The 17,378-nt window shown below is 45.1% G+C and overlaps 1 long non-coding RNA gene across 1 annotated transcript in view; it reads right to left on the bottom strand.

The window, feature by feature from the left end:
* LOC141419709 (uncharacterized) overlaps window positions 1-9,891 on the bottom strand; it is a 53,708-nt gene extending 43,817 nt beyond the window's left edge. Inside the window, exon 1 of the long non-coding RNA XR_012444329.1 lies at window positions 9,610-9,891. This is a non-coding gene — a long non-coding RNA (uncharacterized lncRNA). The remainder of the gene's footprint in view (window positions 1-9,609) is intronic.
* Window positions 9,892-17,378: the final 7,487 nt, after the last annotated feature.

Below are 17,378 nucleotides of genomic sequence, written 5' to 3'. Positions count from 1 at the left end.
CACTCTTCCTTCAACTGCTCAGTAAGTAGGTTAACTCTCTTATGACTTTGTTCGGGCTCTTCTCAGTCTCTTCTACACTATTGGGCAATCCAAAGCTCTTCTTTCTCATAAATCCACCCTGTTCTTCAAGGACCTGTTCAGGTTTCTCCTCCTACTATTCTAAACCTTTGGTAGTTTCTATCACACAGTCTGATAGTAGTACTTAATTTTATGTGTGTAGTCTGGGTTCTCTGCTGAATTTTAAGCTACTCGAGGGCACATAGTCCATTTTGTTCACTCTTGGGTTTCTTACAGAACTAGCACCATGCTTTGTACTCATCTCACTGGCTGGATGACTCAGGAAAGAAATACCACAGCTCCAATCACCAAGGCTGCCAAAAGAACACTAGGCACTGAAAACCTCATTTGCATCCATCATTATTAGCTGTGTAACAGTGAAGGAGTCCATGTTCTCTGAGCCCTAGTTTTGCCATCTATAAAAAGATGTTACTTAGAAATCGTTGTAATTTTCTGCTAATAGCTTATTCTTTGCTAATGTTTTCAAAGTCTTTTGTTTTTTAATACTCATAAAACTTATTTTATATTCTATATCACATAATTGAAATACCTGAGGTCTTTGAGGATCTAACTGTGTTTTCATTGTTTCTGGCTTCACTGTGTATTTTGTAATTTTGGATTATGAATTCATGTTCAGCCAGACTTTATCCTTGGTAATCCTATGAAAACTGCGTTGAGGGTGTGTTCCTCCAGGAAGATTTGTGTTTGCTTCTTCCAGGCGCTTCGGGGCATTATTAATCCAGGATTGATTTGGGTGAATTGTTCAGTCCCAAGGGCAGGGGTCATGTCTTCTTTGTCTATATGACCTCAAGGCTTAACTCGGGGACTTATAGACGCTCAGTATGTATTTGTTGATTGAAGAGATGAATGAATAAAGCACTCTACTAGTTTCTCTTGGAGGCCCAATAAAAGTTGTTGCCTCTAGTATTAACAAATGACAGTAGGTGTATCAGGAAAATAATAATTGCTGCCATTTATTGAGCACCTATTATGTGCCAAATATCATTCTGAATGTTTTGTGTATATATGAGCTAATAAGCTCATTTAATTCTTATTCTGTGAGGTAGGTAATATTACTGTCCTCAATTTACTGAGGAGGCACCAGACTCAAACAAGGTTGAGTAACTTGACCAAAGTCACACAGCCAGTGAATGGTGGAACCTCAATATGAACTCAGGCACCTGAGAGGCACATCAAATCACTACCTTATATTGGAAAAGGATGCAGTAATAGTGACAGAAGCAGTAAAATGGAAACTTTCAGTCCTGCCATAGGCCACACCAGGCATGGGAAGAAACCTGACGTGGTCCTGTATTGGTAATTAACTCTTGAGTGTTATCTTCCCCACACAAGAAAAGAATCCATTTGAAGGCAGGAACCATGCATGGAATATACCTCTTTGAATTGCTTAATATAAATTTGCTCAATGAACAAATGAGTGTTTTGAAATTAAACATGAGTGCTTTGAGTTACTTCACATCTTGTGTATGGGTCAGACTGAAATTGGTGATAAACCTTTCTCTTTGCCTTAAATCTTGAAAATGGCTAGATGCGGCCACAACGTGACTGGGTGTAATGACGCCTTGCATTTGTACTGGTGTAGAGTACTCAGGGCCTCCTGGGAACAGGAAAGAAAAAACTTGGATCCTGTCTTCATAAGCACTGAGGTTGTCAAAAACCAAAGGCCACTGTGTTTGTAACCTATTTTTTTAACTGCTGTCCAAATCTGGGAGGGTCTGGAGGAAAAGGGGGCCTTATTTGCTCTTATCATTGCCTAGGCCAGGAAAGAATTTGAGTGTGGACTCTCAGTAAACATTCTGGGTCTTCCCTCTAGCACTGCTCTGGTGGAATGAAATCCCTAGTTTCCACCAATCTTGGTTCAATATTTACCTGAGGGTTTGTAGTGAGCCTGGGGACAGGGCTTTAGAATGGAGAGGAATAGAGATGAAGCGTGAAATGAGGACTGGTGTGTGTGTGTATGTATGTTTGTGCATGCTGGCTGAGAAATAGCTGTGCATGTGGGGTGATAGTACCAGGATTTTGAAGCAACAAGAGTGGGGGTTGGGAGGGAGGATGTTGGAGAAGAAATAGCACAGTTCATGTTGGTTCCTTTTCAAGGGCTTCTCTTTGCGGGGATATCTTGCCTAGTTCTGGTCTTAGATGCCTACATGGGGCAGTTATCTCCAATTGGCAGTTAGATTCCAATTTGACTTTGTCTATGTGTGTGTGGGGGAAGGCAGTTAAGAGGAGGAAGGGAAGGACTTTGGGATCCTGATGTGAAGAGAAGCCCTGGCCTCAGGGGTTTGTCCTGTCCTGAACGGTATACAGCAGGCCTTTCTCTCCCCTACTCCCCTGGGCAGACCAGGACTCACTGCTAGAAAACCCTTGGGAAGTTATTGCTGAAGACATGGATGTGGGGCATGTTGGAAACATTCGGGCAGCTGGAGAAGTCTGTGCTGGAAAGGGAGATTTGGAAGTTAGGAGCTTATAGGTGAGAGTTGAAGCTGCCCAAAGGGACTCTATAGAAAGAAATGCAGAGGAAAGGGCTTATGGAGTTATTATGGTCTGTGAGGTGGGAACAGAGCTGGGGAGTGGTAAGGTTTTGAGGAGGGCTTGTGTGTTCATTCACCCATCCATTCATTCAACATTTATTAAGCTTTATGCCAGATATAGAGTTGGAGAGGAAGTCAGGGATTTGAGAGGGGGAAGGGTTAAGAGGGGATCCCTGGGTGGATCCAGATGAAGGAGAAGGGAGGGGCTAAGTGCCTGGGCTCCCTCTTGCCAGGAGAGCACATCTGTTAACACAAAGCTACATCTGTATCTCAGCCAGCTCCCCCCCCCACCCCTTACCCCTCCTTTCTACTCACCCCACACAACATGGAGACACATGGCAGCTTCCTACTTCCCTGTATCCCCTCCAGTGTTCTTTCTAGGCACTTAGCCATGGCGCCACCAATACCCTTTCTGAGAGCTCAGGCGATTCTAGGGGTGGCAGTGCTGGGGGTGGGGGTGGTAGGGCGGGTTGACCGTTTCGAGGGAAGAGCCGGAGAAGGCGCTGTTTGGCTGTAATTAGCCCCAGCTGCTGTTGGAGGCAGTGTTGGGGCCATCAGGAGTGCGAATGCATGTGTATGAACCTGTGTGCGTGGCGCCTCATTGCTATCACTCTATTTTCCACTGTATGCTTCTGGCTGCAGCCTCGTTGCTCTGCAACCCCTCCTGTTCCTGAAGATCCCAAAGGGCAGAGCATTCCACAGGCAGCACCAGCTTGAATCGCTAATGCTGCTAAACAGGAGGACCATAAATATAGGCCCCCATATGTCTTGGATACACAAGGCCCTGCTCTCTCCCCACCTCCTCTTCTCGAATGTTTCCTGCTGAGTGGTGCCCTGGCACTTGAAATTAGCAACACCTCACTTCTGCACAGCCTTTTGGCAAAGAGCTTTCACAGCTGCCACGCCATGCGTTCCCAGATAGCCTGGGAGGTGGCATTTTACCAGTGAGGACCCCAAGGCCCAAGGAAGCAGAGAGACTTGGGTCCAGTCACCTGAATGGTCGGTGACTGGCCTGGTGGTATGTCTCTAACAAAGTGCTGCTGAAATGGCCATTACTGGGTGGCCCTGGTTGCTGCTCTCTGTGTGCTCATGAGAACCTGTCAACTGTGGTTGAGGACCAGCCATATCAATCACTGAAAATGCAGATGGTGCTGATAACCAGTTCGCCCAAGTCCAAGTTTAAACTAATAGAGCCTACCTCAAGCTATCCTATGTTGATAGGATTGGTGGGGAGAGAGGCTAAAGTCCCCCAACAGGGGACTGTCTCAAGGGTCCAGGCAAGAGTTGAAAGTGCTCTGAACCAGTAGTGTGACAGGGAGACCTGGGAGGAGGGGACAGCATCAGGCACATGACAAAAGGTAGGAACCACAGAGCTGGGTGTCATGGGGTCAAGGAGAGGCAAAAGATGACAATGGCGCTGTGGATCTTGTGATGCAGTCAATGGAGGTGGGGAACAAAAGGAAGGGGAAATGATGGACACAGGTCACAGGTTCAGTTTAGACTTGTTGGGCTTGAAGTGCCAGTGGAACTTCCAAGTAGACCTGTCCAGCAGGAAACTGGGAATCTTGGCTTAGAGACCAGGCAAGATTTGGGGGTTAGGGAGCAAGGTCCAAGTGGTATTAGTTGTTTCCAAGGGACTGAATGGGGTTTCTTTCCTCTTATTTTACTCTTCCAGGGCAAGGAGGTGGAAGTATAGCCAGGTGAGCCCAGCATTTAAGGGATAAGGTGGTGGGGAGACTGGCCTGGAATGAGAAGACCCCTTTCTTCTGACCCTTGCCAGAATCAGGGCTGTGCTCTGGCCAGTGAAGGGAAGGAGAGAGGGTGGCGGGCAGGTGGGAAGGAGCTCCATGCACAGAACTCATGTCCACACAGGGCCCTGAGGCAAGGACAGCAGTCCTTAGGAATTTTTTTTTTTAGGAAGGGCAATATGTGGTAGTGAAATCTACTAAATTAATGACCGGGGACTTGGGGCAGAAAGGACAAATACCACAACTACACAATGACCGCCAGAGCCTTCTGTGTTAGAGAACCGGTGCTGGGAATACATTTGCAAAAGCATTTTTCAAGATTCAGGCTGTGCAAACCACAGCTGGTCTCCTAGGAGTCCTAAAACTTTAATTAGACCTAGCAGGTCCCCAAACCAAACCCCATAATCCCATAAATCTAATGCAACAAGTTAGGTATGAGAGTCTGAGTCACACGCTGAATGTAAGAGACCCCAAACTGCCACCTTCTTTCTGAGCCTCAGAATGACCCTTGACCAGTCCTTCCCCCCAAATTCTTTATCCAGGATAGCCTTGGTTTCCCCTGAACCCCCACGGACTTCAACTAAGTTCCCTGTTAAATCACTGGGACTACACCAATAATAGTTCTGAACACTTCACATACATCTCTTCATGTATCCCTTGTGCATATTATAGATCCTATATGTATACAAGAATCACAGATAATGTATGCTGAGTTCTCAATATAAGCATGGTTCTAAGAGTATTACATGAAGAAACTCATAAGTTTGCATGAACAACACGGTGAAGTAGGTATTGCCAGTGTTACTATTCCGATTTTATAGTTGAAGAACAGAATCACAAGAGATTAAGTGGTTCAAGGTCACACAGGCTATGAAGTCTGAGTCAAACCCAACAATGCTGCTCCAGCTATCAACCACATGGTCTTACACAACTTCAACTAGCTCAAAACAACTTTAGATGAGGCCCCTCGATGCAATCCGTTTTGCCCTTCAATGCAACCCGTTTTGCCCCTCGATGCAGCCCATTTTGCCCCTCAGAACTAGTAGCATCATCAGTGTTTGAAACTGCTCAGGGTCTTTGTGGAGAAGCCTGGAAGCTGCTGCTTGGAAAAGACACGGTGACTCTGAAGGCTTTTACACTGTCCCTGGAGAGTCAGCATCTAAGGTTGGGGCCCATGAAACGAATCAGAGCCTCGTGATTTTCTTCCCCACACTGCCCCCATTCCACAAGATGGAGTGCTCTGTTTCTTAAGGTGTGGCCCAAGGCGAGCTCCCCCCCTTTTGAAAAGTTTATTTTAAAAACAAGAGTGGCAGGGAGAAAAATGGATTGCTTTACCCTTAGAGAGGCAGTTTCAGGAAGGCTGGGGGAGTGTGTGTGTGTGTGTGTGTGTGTGTGTGTGTGTGTGTAATTTTGCAGGTTTTGTTTTGCTCTTTATGTTTTTAATTTTAAAAGTTCTTTTTTTTTGGCAGAAATTTAGTTCTCATTATCTCAAGGAGAGCTTTTTAAACATGCAGATTCCAGGGCTGAAGCCCAAACCCAGAGACTCTATCTCTATGGAGATAGTTGCTGAAGTATGTGTCTTAGCCAACTCCTAGACTGAATTAGTTCAAGAAGCACTCTCGCTTGTCTTTGAGAAGATGTTGTGGGCCTGTCTTCTGATTCAGGAGGCACCTACTTAGTCTGGGGGTATACCTCAGTGGCACAGTACTGCTTAGCCTGTGTGATGTCCTGAGTTCCATCCCCAGCACACACACACACAAAGAAGGACCAACCTAAGCAGGCATGGGGTGATTCCTCCTTTTCTTCCTCCCTCAAGGAGCGGAGAAAGCAGGGAGGGGTAGAATGCAGAGGGCAGGCAGAGGGCATGCCTGCACAGCAAGCAGAGCTCCTTTCTGCCACCACACCCCTTGAGAGAGTGAACTCTGTATCCCCAGGACAGCACAGGGAGGGGCAGAGAGAGGAAGCTGAGGAAAACCTCTGGAACCCTCAGCACCCTGAGGCTCAGAGAAGGGAGTACCCTGAAGGAGAGTGAGAACGGAGTGGGGAATATTGGAGGGAGAAAGCAGCATGGGCCAGCAGCCACGGGGACAGGGAGCCACAGGGAGAGTGGGCGTGGCTATGGCAGGAGCTTTAGAGGAAGCAGAGACGAGACTTGAAGTTTTACGTGGGACTCCTTTCCTTTTGTTAGTGCTTTGAGAGCTGCACCCTCATGGACTCCACCCTCCCAGAAGTGATTTCATTTCCTCACTAGGGAACAGGCAGCAAAGCTCAGTTGGTGGCCAGGGAAAGCCAAGGAAAAGGCACCGTGAATCTTCAGCAGGGAATTCATCTGTTTAGCTAGCTGAGGGGTGGGGTGGAAGCAGGACCTTTGGGAAGAAAGGCTTGTGGCTGCACTCCTCTAGTGAGACTGGTAGGAAAAGGGCAAGAGGGGCACTTTAAATGAAGGGGATGATGAGACTCCAAACCCTCCAGTTGGCAGTTCTGCAGTGAGTGGGACCACCTGCCATAAGCCATTCTCCAATGATGACGCATGATGACGCATACAGCAGAGAGCAGGGAATCGTCATCATTGCTGATTTTCATTCAGCGCTTACTTTGTGCTAGGCACCATGCTGGGCTTCACATGCATCATCTTGTTTAGTCTTCACAACACTATCTGACAGTTTCTACTATGACTGTGTCCATTTCACAGATGGAACTCAAGGAGGTTACATGAGTTGCTCAAGGTCACACAGCTAGGAAGTGGCAGAACCAGGATTTAAAACCAGGTCTTCTTACTCCAAAACACTGCCCACTAGGCTCTAGAAACCTTGTCCACTAGGCTCCCTCCATGTAGGCATGCTTCATCCTTGGCTGGCAGCTCTTCCTAGATAACCTGGCTTCACATCTGCTGTAAACCACGTGTGTCACTGTAGCTAGCATGAATTACCTTGGGAATGAATTTAACACTGGTCTCAGAGAAAAGAAAGGGTGGGAGGAAGACCTCGAGTTCTAGGTCTCCGTGTGTTCTCCTCTTTTGATCTCCGTCCATGGGCTGAAGATATGTCAGGATTGAAGGGTAGCAGTGTTTAATCATCTATCCTGAGGTTGTTTAACAGTTTTGGGAGCCCTAGTTCAGTGGATCAGGTAACTCAGCCTGAGCTTGAGCCTTGCAATAAATTCTCCCCTTACCCCATTCCAGCTGATGAGATTTTTTTTCTCTGTCCTATATCCCAGTTTCATTAAGTGGATATTTGTCCTCAATAAATTGCCTTGTGCCCCATTTTAGCAAGAATGGAGTCCTCTCTTTTTGACAACAGAGTTTCTTGGGTCCTACTAGGCTTCTACTCTGAGTTCAAGTTTGTACCTACAAAAATCTCATCTTCTTTCCTTCTCTCTCTTCTCCCCTCAATTGGAATCTGCAGTCAGGATGGGATGTATCCAGATGGTGTTTTAACAGGAGGTTGACCCTCTCAAGAGGTTGGCATTTTAAATGATGCCAAAGCCCTGAGTTAAAGGAATTATCTACTTAAGAATTTTCAAGCCCTTGAGAGTGGATGGGGAGAGATTTAGAAGGCCAAGGGAACATTCTTAATGCCTCTGGAATGCTACAAGGTAGACATAAAACTCAGGCTACCACCAATACTCAAGGCTTTGACAAAAAGCCTTCCAGACAATGAACCTCTATGATTCAAGCATCATTTTCTCAGAGTTTCATGAGTTACTGAAGGCCACACAACCAGACAGTAGTCTAGGCAAAAACAAACTCCTCCCAAGGCTAGTTTCTTTCTATAGTCAGAGAAGGAATCCATTGTCCACTAGACACCAGGTAAATTTCCTTTCTTGACTTCTCCAGCACTGATATCAACACTGTTCTCCTCAAATCCACTTCAGACCCAGCACTCTTGGTAGAAGACAAATAAGAAGCTTTTTATTTTGCCAGTCAGAGAAACTAAAGGTATCCAGCCTTTGTCTAATGAACATCTTACACTTTTTCTTTGCTTAAGGATGGTGTTCTTTCCATGGTTATGTGTGAAAATAAAGGGACAAGACATCCTTGCCTTGTCCTGTTCTTATTCATGGCTGAGGAACTTGTTCTGAAAGCTCAAAAGGATACTGTTCTTACTGTCGGGCATGACAGGTTCTCCAAATGGCTTCCTAGTAGACATTGCTCACCCTCATCTCCAAATAGATTCTGTGCCATGAGAATAATTTGGTCGTGATATTGGGGGGAAGAGGGTGGGTTACAGGGCCTGGTTCTGTACCCTGGGCTAATTTGAGGAGACATTAACAGTCCCCAAAAGAAGGTAGAGATGAAGGGCTGACTGTCCTTGTCCTCTGGAGCAGTCATTGGAGCTGCTTCAGGGACTGATAAACTGGCCAGGAACAATGTCCAGTCTCTCAGTAAAGTGGTAAAAGCATCAGAAATGCTCCTTTCCTGGGGAGCTGACGGCTATTTTGGCCTCTCTTTCCATTAAAATAGGAAGGCATTGAAAGGACCATCTCGCTGCCTAGCGTGAAGCCTTCCCATTTGTGGCAGCATTTCTAACTGCGTTGAGAATCAACCACATTGCTCTTCCTTTTTACCATGGAGGAGTTTCTAGATTCTCATTTATACCCTCCCGCTTACAACATCTTTCACAGTTTCAGCAAATTACTGCATGAAATATGGAGAAGCCCAGCAGGGGCTGTGCCCACTATTGGAGCTGTGGCTACATTTAAGAAATTCAAATGCCAAGGGTGCACTTCTCCCACTAAGTCCAACATGAGAAACCAGGTATGCATAACACTGATGAACAGAGAACCCCAAAGGACAGGTGGGGTTTCTGGTATGCTTGGGGGCTTGGGAAAGAACAAAAGTGCATATTCATTTTCCAAACTACGAGGCAGTTAAATGGGGGAAGGAGGAGGGGGTCCAGAAATTCTTCTAATGCCACGGACTTGCTCATACCTGAGTCAGATAATAGTGACCATCTCCAGGTCCTGCCCTCCTCTCCCCTCTCCCCAAAAGACAGCATGAATATCAGCGAGCCCCGGTACTTACAGGTGCAGATTTTAGAAGGAAAATGGAGCTCACAGGCTCCCGAATGCCTGCCGAGTCAGATGCATCAGATTAGGAAGTGATGATCGTAGGAATAAGATGTTTGAACAATTTTGTCTTCCCTATTCCCCACCCCTCCTCACTTTCTCTTCTCAGCCTGCATCCAAACTTAGACCACCCCCTAGCAAGGCTCCTGTCCTGCCAGGCTGCCTTGTGCCTCCATGCCCCTTACCGTGAGGGTGCTGGCAGCCACATTGCCTCTTTGAGCCTGTGGCTGGGCAAGGTAGTCAGGCCCCTGGGATTAGGTTGGCAGGAGCAGCTGTCCTCCAAACACGATGAGCCCCGAGAAAGAGAGAGAGAGAGAGCAAGCAAACTCAGAAAAACGGGTCCAGGATAGAGAGCTCCAGGTCTTTAGCATGTTCCTGGCGTATTCCAAAAGTGGCATCCACAGCAGAAAGTGTCCCAAAATAGCTCAGGCTGCCAATGAGAAAGAATTGCTGAATTCAAAGATCTGGGTCGCTGTGGGTGTGTGATCAAAGTACGGATTTGTTGGTAGCAGGAACTCAAGCCATGAGCTTGGGAGTGACACAAGGTCACCTGGGTCACGGCCTGCCTTTCTTGTTTCCAACTTGTTAAGTTGAAGGCGATGTCAGAAAGCTCCCTTGTGCTGTGGCAGGGGGCTAGAAAGAGGTCCTGGGAATGCCGTTTTCATGCCCAGGTCTCTGATGCTCTAACAATACGAAATCACAGCGTTCTGCTCTGTTTTCTGCATTTCAAACAAGGGAACTGATACTGTGCAAAGGTTTCTTTAACATATTGCTTCATGACTGATGAAATTCCCTTTCCAGTAGATTTTTCATTTCTTTTGGCCTTTGGCATAAGTAAATGTCAGCTTCTTAAAAATCAACAGAGAAGAGCAAACAGTAGGGTCTCTGTGATTTTTCTTGGGATTTGAAAAATCTTCCCTCCCTGGTGTCTGTACATTGCCGCCTATGGTCCAGGGAAGGATGGGGTCCTCCCAGACGAGCTGTCTCATTTTTATATTTGCTGAGATCTTGGGAAACTCTCCTTTCATCAGGTACGTTGAAAACTTCAGGACTGTCTGCAGAGATTGAGTGAGAATCAGTGTGTGGAAAGGTCAGCATATGGCATTCTTGGACTGGCCCTGGGCTTAAGAATTTGGTCTCTAGTTTCATTTCTGCCTGTCTTTTGGTGGGTGAATTTGAGTAAGTTACTTCTCTTCTCTGGACCTCTGTTTTTTTTTTCTGTTACAAAGAAGATGGTAGTCCTCATTCTGATCTAGTCCAGCAGCGTAAAGATGAATGCAGGGTCAAAACAGTGCTACTAAGGTATGGTTTGTCATTCTCAGTGAATGGTGATGCTCTCCAGTTCCTCAAGGGCGCCTGCCCAGTAGTCATTCATGTGCATGCCTATAGTGACCCCAGTTCATATCACAGTACTAGGTACGATGGGCTTCACATGTAAGAGTCAAAATTATTTCTGCTTTTAAATTCTGTGGGACTTTGGCAAGTTCTTTAACATTCAGTAGCTCAGTTTTCCCATTTGTCAAGTGGGATATGCAAACTAATAATAATACAAGTTCATAATCCCTTATCTGAAACCATTAGATCTAGACATGTTTTGGAGGTCAGAATTTGGGGGCTTTTGAAAAGCAGTACTACCTATACCACATCTTATCCAGCACTCCTAATGGGATCTGGGGCAGGTCCCTGTGAAAACATGGTATTATTTCTCACTGGAATAAATAAATACCTTCATATCAATTCAGGCCCAATTTTGCCTCCAAATGAGCTCATCACAACATTTTAGTTTGGGGGATGCCAGAGAGGCACATAGGGAAGTGTGGACAATGAAATAAACTAGCAGGAACTTACTGCTTGCCAGATATCAGGCATTGTCCCACACAGGCATTTTCTCATTTGCTTAGTTCAATAAGCCTACAAGTCAGGCACTAGTATTATCATTCTCATTTTTGCAGATGAAGAAACTAAGAGTCAGTGACATTAAGTCACTTGCCCAGAATCCCAAAGCCAGTGAGGAGCACAGCTGGGATTCCAAGCCAGACATTTAGGCTTCAGAATTTCTGCTTTTTATCACCTTCCCTACCCAATCCATGGGGTTGGAATGGGGCTTGAGCCAAATAGGTCACAGTGAAAAAGAAAAGGTAGTCAGAATGAGAATCTAAATCTTTCTGTTTTTCCCAGAGAAGCCAGAAATTCAGCTTTTTATGTGAAATCTCCCGACTTTTAAATGTTGGCAACTAATTAAAAATGTTAAAAACATTGTGTGGGTCAAATACAATCTGTCTGCAGTCTGGATCTAGCTTGTGACCGCCAGTCTGTAAGCTCTATGATGAGGAAAGAGACGTGAGAGTGCTTTGGAAACTTAAAAATGTGTTCTAGAGACAGAAGGTCTCATTTTAGGGTTAAGTCTTTTTTCCCCCCTTAACTGTGGTCTAGGTTTTTGAAAACTGGTGTTGCCAGCCTGATGGAGATGAAAAGTGGGAATTAAATAGAGACTTCAGTGAACTTGACTGCTTCATTCCTTTGGCAGGCTGGATAAATGAGAAGCCTAGGTGTACTGGACCGGCTAAGCCTCAGAATTCCTGCCACACCCACGGGCCCCTTCTGAGGAGTTTCCATCCACAGACCCTAGCTGAGGGAAGTAGCAGTTTCTTATGAATAGGTGGCTATGTTTGGTACCACGTGATCCTGCTTCCCCCGGGCAAGAGCTGATTGAGCCAGAAGAGGGCATCTGATCCCGGAGCAGTCTCTCCATAGGCTGGCAAGGACCCTATGATGGAAGGCAGGATGAGAATTCTGCCCAACAAGTACAGTGGTGACTAAATTTGGACCAATGAGAGCCTCCCTCTTGGGGAGTTTGAATACCAGACCTAGAAAGAGTGAGCAGTTTGGTAACAGGGGCAGAAGCTGAACACAGAGAAGGCAGGCAGCAGAACCCAGGAATGAACAGGACCAGGGGAGATCCCTGGGATTCAACTGTATGCCAGACACTTTACACATGCTGTTTTGTTTAAAACTTTTAAAGAGCCTATGAGGTAGGTACTGTGATTATTCCTGTTCTACAGAAGAAGAAACTGAGGCAAAGTGCCCTGAAGTGCTGGGATTCAAGTCCAGGCCTGTCCGATGTTAAAATCAAGGCATCAGAACCCTTAAGCCGGAGGTTCTTAAACTCTCATTTCAGAATCGCTCGGGTTAAAATGCAGGTTCCTTGGCCTCTCCCCTGACTTTACTGAGCCGGAGTCATTACAGGTGGAACCCCCCTCAAATTTGTATTTTACCAATCCCTGTAGCTGCCACAGGGGTTTCCCACCATCATTTTATTTTTAGAAGTGCAGTTTTAGAGGGTGTGGCAAGCAGTATGTACTGCTTTGCGGTCACTTTCAGAAACAAGGTCAATGTCAACAGATATAGTTAAATTTCAATTTAAAGTCTTTTGGAAATGAGGCCAGTTCTGCAACGAAGAGGACATCAGTTTGTCCTCTTCTGCCATCCAGGATGTAAACCTTGACACCGGTTATTTGAGGGACGAAGACAAGACTGAGATGGACACTCAGCAGTTATATAAAGGACCGGATCCGCTGTGCCAGGCGCAGAGCACATAGCTTGCGTATGTCCGTTAAGCATTTTACATGGAAGCAGGAACTTAGTGCACTGGCAGCAAATAACATGAGAGAAAATCCCAAATGCAGACAGACATATTGTAAACCATGGGACTTCCAATGTAAACCTTCTTGCTAGGCTGATTATAGTGGTTCCTCTCGGCCCTAGAGAAGTTTTGTAAGAATCCCATCCGTGCCCTGATTTACATCATCCATACACATGTGGAATATGAGAGGATCAAGGCTAGAGACTTCCTTCTAGGAACCATCCCTCCCCACAATGGTCTTTATCCAGTTTAAAATTCTTCTGCCTTTACGAAGGCTGCTCTGGGAAGACAAGAAACAGTGCAAAGTTTGCTTGGAGATCTTCAAGTCAGAAACAAATTTGTGGTTCAAATGCTTAATGGCTTCTACACCACAAATGAGAGCCCCACCGTCTGGAGCAATGTCTAATGAACTAATGACTTGCTCCTTCAAGGGAGCCCAGTGGTCCAAGTGGTGGCACAGGTCAAATGTAGTGGCCAAGTCCCGCCTCAGCAGGGCTTGTGTCCCCAATGGGCAACTTTCATTTCTCTGACTCTGTTCCTGTGGATACTTTCTTTATCTTTGTTAATGTCCTCACTTAGGCTAAGGTCAAACTATTCTCTCTTCCGGTCAGAAAGACTTTCTGTCTTACAGGTATCTGATCTTATCTATATTGGTGTTTTAACTCAGAGTGTCCCTTAAAGCAGGTCCTTGGACAAGTTCCCACCCTCCAGGAAAATTACAGCAGCTCCCCCGCCTGCCACAGGTGCAAGGAGAAATCTTAAGGACTGTGTAGAAAACGTCGTGTAAAGAGAAGAGAAATCTGTCTTGTTTAAAGGACTATCCTGCATTCTGAGGTTCTTTCTCCTGCTTTTGGTGTTTAAAGAAAACCCTTTCTTTTTAGGAAATGAAAATGTGGAGTCGTTTTGTTTTGCTTCTTAGTGCCTTTACTTGGGGAAAGAAAAATTTGGCAATCCAACATCAGTCTCCCAATTTGAGGGCTTGCACTAGCTACAAGTCTGGGACCCTGGTCTCATTGTTCAGAGTCCTGCTAGTACCTCTAGGTACCTCCTGTTGCCACTTCTATTCTAAGTGCTTCTAAATTACCTGCCTCATAATTTGCAGCAGAATCTCTCCAAGGATTGACATCAAGCTTACAGCTCTGGAGTTTACAGTATACCGGTATGTAGTTTCCTTATTTAAGAAAATTGGGACACTGCCCATTTGCAGTCCTCCGGTACCCCTCCTTGTTCTCTCTGATTCCACAGATCCTTCAGGACGGCACCTAATGCAAGGCAGTTCCGTTTGCTCTTCTTATAATGTTCTTTTCCCTATAGAATTGGACATGCATATACATGTTGTTTGGGGAATTTGCAGCACATCCAATGAAAGCGTAATTCCCAACTAACAGTCAAATCCTTTTCTTTGGAGCTACCCAGAACACACCTACCCTCTCTTCCATATGACAGCCCTTCAGACACTCGAAGACAGTGTGTGACTCTCCCGTGAGTTAAGAGCACTGGCTGAGTCAGACAGACCCGAGTGACAAACCCAGCTTCACTCCCTCTCAGCTGTGAGAGACAAGGTAAGTTACTGAATTTTAATTTTTCTCTACTTCACTTTCCTTAGCTGATTTATTAAATGGGAGCAAAAAGAAGCCCACTTCATTGGGTGATTGTGCAATAAAATACTATAGTGCCTGGCATAGTAAGTACTTAGTAAATGCTAGCTATTTTCCCCTCTTTATTTACAAAGAACCGGTGGGCATTTTAAGTGTCAAAGCCGCTGGGGAGCCAGAGGGTGGGGAGGGTTTCTTGTCCTCTGAATGATTGGGGAAGAGAGAGGACCCCAAAGTAGTGCAGGTATTGCTTGATCCTTAGCTGGTCTGTTTTCAGTTATGTGGGTGATTGCTTGCTAGGGCTGGAGGACAGGATCTTGTTGAGAATCTAGGGGAAGGCTTATTTTCAACAGCTGGAAAGCTATTTGTTGACATATTGAACGGTCTCTTGTTTATTCTTATTTCCCCAAGCAGTTAGCCATGCAATCCCCCAAACTCAATTACCTTTTGTGCAGCAGCAGGAGCATGCCACCTCCCAGCTGTAGCGATCAGTGCAGACTGGGTGGGACGTGAGGGACCTGAGAGATGCTAAGCAGCATTTTCTGGGGGTTTCCTTCCTTAGAAGGCCTCCCTTTTCTGTGTTCCTAGGGACTCTGGCTTAAATAAAACGGAAGTCTATGCCCCAGATGGGCTGAGCATGCAACAGCCCTCCCTCAGTAGCCTCCTTTAGAAGCAGGCTGGTGAAAATGGTCACAAAGGACCAGAACTTGGAACCCTGGGGTGACGAGTGCCAGAATGGTTTTCTAGCTGGAGGGTTTTTTTTTTTTTTTTTTTGCACACCCTGGCTTTTGCAAGCAATTGCATGATATAAACTCTGAATGCCATCGCGGCTAGAAAGTTTGGAAGGAGACACACCCAATGTGAACAGACAGAGGAAGGGGACTTGTGGGGAAGCAGGGTGGGGTAGTCTCAGGACTTGAGCTTTATCTGTATGGAGGATTTCAAGTTTTTATCCTGAGAATAAATTCCTAGATTACTTGCATAATTATTAAACACAAATATAAGTTAGAAAAACAAGAAATCATTTTAAACATCCCCCAAAATATAGAACAAAAGCAAGCCATCTGGAACACTTTTTAGACCTTACTTCTGACCAAAGATCCAAGTGGTGCAACTACTAAGCTTGTTGGGGGAGAAAGGTTGGTGGGACCGGGTGGTGTTAGGGATCTCTAGAGAAAGCCTGCAGAAGCTAGAGATAGAACCATAAGAAATCATACTTTTTTTGAGACAAAGTCTGTATATGTAGCCCAGGCTGGTCTCAAACTTAAGATCCTCCTGTCTCAGTCTGCCAGTGCTGGGATTACAGACATGACATGCACAGCTCAAATCCTAGGTTTTTTAAAAAGAAAATTAACTTTTATTATTTTTTCTTTTCATATAAATATCATAGATTCATTTTAGACAAATGAGAAAATACAGATAAGGAAAATAAAAATAAAAATTCCCTCTAACCCCCATCCAAATATGGTCACTGTTAATATTTTGATATATATCGATCCAGACTTTATTTTATACCTAAAATAAATAGGTCTAAAATAAATAAATATACCTATTTATTTTACAAAAATCTGAGAATTATGTCCACACTAGAATATAATTCTCAATGGCTGCATTAGTGGCTGCTATAATTACACCAGGATTCACTTAATCATTAAACAAATTGGGTTCTAACATCAGGCAGTTAGGTTACTTCCAGTTTTTTATTGTCGTTGACAACTGTGTTCTGTAGCGGTATGACATTGGGAAAGCTAGTTAACCTCTCTGGGCTTCAGGATTCTCATCTGGAAAACGAAAGTGATAATAGCAACTACCTCATAGGGATGTTGTGAGTATCAAATGAGACCATGTAAGTAAAGCACTTAGCACAGTGCCAGGCACAGTAATTATTAGCATTAAATATTAGAATATGAATAGCGGTCCTTATGCAGCTGTTCCTAATAGAATGCGTTTTCTGTGACTATTTTTGTGGTTTGGGGGAGAAGGAAGAGCAATGGAAATGTTACTTTTCAAGTAGTATATAGTATAGTGAGCAGTGGACTCAGGCAAAGGTGTGGGCTTTGGGTCAGGTCAGTTCACCTGCCAAGTCCGAGCCTCCTTATCAGCAAACTGAGAATTAAAAGGGTCTGACTCAAGGAGTAGTTATAAAGATCAAGTGAGATAATGCTAGTGATGCCCTTAGCACCATTCTTAGCACAGGAAAAGAGTTTAACCAGGGTAAGCTGGTATTATTATTTTATTATTATTAATTATTATTACTATTACTACAAAGATTTAGCCATTTGTGGTAAGAAGGTTTCCTGTCTTGGTGGGGTGGGGTAAAATGGCAGTGAGATGAACACTTGGTATTAATAATCACCTGATCCCAAAGAGAGAAAATGATTTTTGAAGCAGACCGACCAGGGCTCAGAGCCAGCCCTTGCCATTTATTAGCTCTGTGACCTTGGCCAGATAAATTTTTCCAAGCCCACTTCTCCATTTGCAAAATGGGAATGACGTCAGTGTGTCCCTTCCAGGTGTTGCTGGAGGCCGGGAGAGATAATGCTTATGTAGTTATTGTCGGCTGCCAGCTATGCATTACTGTGGCTTGCTCAGTTTGAGGTGTATAGTAAATGATCTGAGTGCCTCCATCCCAAGCTCCGAGTCTGCATACCTGGACTACTTGAACTTCATCTTTGCCTTATCCAGAGCTCAGGGACCAGGTCTGCCCTTAGACTGA

This window comes from Castor canadensis, chromosome X (genome assembly GCF_047511655.1).
Source record: "Castor canadensis chromosome X, mCasCan1.hap1v2, whole genome shotgun sequence".
NCBI lineage: Eukaryota > Metazoa > Chordata > Mammalia > Rodentia > Castoridae > Castor > Castor canadensis.
The sequence above is the reverse complement of the archived record's forward strand: the minus strand, read 5'-3'. Positions and strand labels throughout refer to the sequence as shown.